The following is a 2,144-nucleotide window of genomic DNA, read 5'->3' as shown; positions in this document are numbered from 1 at the left end:
TGCTGAGAGGAGCATGAATTATTTGTTTGGGTGGAATGTTCTATATGTTGGCTTTGTCCATGCTCTTTAATGTCAATGTTTCTTTAATGGTTGGCATACAGTTGATCTCTAAATGGTGAGAGTGGAGTGTTAAAGTCACCCACTGTTCCTGATTTAGCATTCATTTAAAATCTGTTAGTGTTTGCGTCATCAAGTTGGATGAACCTATATTTAGAACATACATATTTAGAAATGTAATTTCCTCCTGATGGAATATTTCCTTGCTCAGTAACTCCTCTGAAAAGAATTTGGGTCGAATGTATTTAGTCAGATATTAATATAAGAATGACTACTTGTTTTCTGGACCCATTTTCTTAGAGGATATTTTTCTCTCCTTTGACCTAAGGTTGTATTTATCTTTGGCAGAAAGGTGTTTTGAAGTCAGCAAAAAAGAAAATCGTTTCTAATCCAATCTACTTGTCTGCATTTTAGATGGGTGAATTGAGATTACTAATATTACACCTATGACTGGCAGGTCTGTATTGCTACCTGCCATTTAGTTGATTTTGTAACATTTGGGAATTTCTTGTCTTTTTTGTTGTTGTTTAATGAATATAATAGCATATTTTTTCCCCTCCAATAGTACATTATGTGTGCTTTGAAGTACTCTTTCCAATACTAACTTTAGGTAGTTTCATTGTCATGAATCTTCTAGCCTGCTTTATTTATTTATTTATTTAACCATATTTTATTGTCAATCATAAATGATATTTTTTGCTTTGGATATGAATCAGTAGTGGTGACATTTCAGAGTCTGAAACACATCAGTACAAGCCTCCTTTCTTTTCATGTTTTGGATTGGAACAGCAGGAGATATTCTGTTGGGACTGCCTTTGTATATAACGTTGTCTTTCCCTGTTGCAGGTTTCCTTTGTGATGTGAGTTGGATGCCTTTCCTATAACCTAGCATGGGGAGCACCTTTTCTGGTCCTATCCTGCTTTGCTTCTTTTATATACATGGGCTGCTTGTTCTCTAAATTTTGAAAAATTTCTTTAATAATTTGATGAAAAACATTTTCTACCTGCCCCTACAGGTGTTTCAGGTGCCACATGTGCAGCAAGAGGTGGTAGATTGGAGAGAGGCTATATCTACATTCAGTGTTCTGAACTACAAAGCCTGAGACAACCAACAGTCTAACCAGTCTAATGCTAGGCAGGCAAAGATGGGCTCCCCAAATAAGGAACAAGCCAGAGACTAGGAAAACCCTGCCTGAGACCCTTAGACCATGGACAGGAGTTAGCCCGAGACAGGATACCCTAGCAAAGGCCCACTCGGGCAGGCCAGGCAAGGACTGAGCCCATATTGACCACTAGAACCTAGTGGGCCCTAGATAGGTAGTTAGCCTGAGATGACCACCAGTCTGGCAACTTGTATGTCTGTGGAAGCACATCATGCCCCAGATGACCACTGCCTGGTGCCATAATGCACAGGCAGGGCCCAGCACTCCAGAGATCACTCCTGAGACAACCCCAGACACTCAGAGACCCCCGGCTCCATCAAGAGGAACAAGTAAGTGATAACAGCTGGAGAGTTGGTCCCCAGGCTCAGGAAAGTTGGAGATCTGTCCCTGCCCTTCACTTGCTGGAACACTCATGAGTGTAGGCCCTGAACCTTACCTGGGCAGCCCAGTAAACCAGGGTAAACCAGCCCTGATAGATTGAGCACAGGAGAGCTGACCCAACAACTTGTCTGCCATGCTCCCAGAAATAAGACTCAAACTCAAAATATATTTACAAATACCTTGGCCATATATCTAGGTTCTTCTGTGAGTATATCCTAACAAAAAGTAACCTAGTTATTTTAAACTACATTCTGCCCTGTGACCTGTACTCAGGTATCCCGGTACCATTTGTTCATGTTCTCAAATCTTCCTGGGCAGACCTGCCCTGTCTGGCTCTATCCCAGAATCCTTTCTCTTTACTGGATGTCCCACCTCTATTTCCTGCCTAAGCCATAGGCATAGGCTTTTTAATCCATGCAATACACAAGGTATTCTCTCTACAATGGTAGACTAAAGAGAGGAAGTAAAGATCTGTAACCAGACTTCCTGAACCAGGTCAGCCTATAGGCTTTGGAGGATATAACAGCAAGAGAAACAGTTACT

The 2,144-nt window shown here is 41.4% G+C and overlaps 1 pseudogene; it reads left to right on the top strand.

Annotated features, from left to right (window-relative positions):
- The first annotated feature begins 1,060 nt into the window (after positions 1 to 1,060).
- On the top strand, positions 1,061 to 1,181 carry LOC115029923 (annotated as a pseudogene).
- Positions 1,182 to 2,144: the final 963 nt, after the last annotated feature.

This window comes from Mus caroli, chromosome 18, assembly GCF_900094665.2.
Source record: "Mus caroli chromosome 18, CAROLI_EIJ_v1.1, whole genome shotgun sequence".
NCBI lineage: Eukaryota > Metazoa > Chordata > Mammalia > Rodentia > Muridae > Mus > Mus caroli.
Note: the sequence above shows the minus strand (reverse complement) of the source record. Positions and strands in the feature narration are given on the sequence as shown.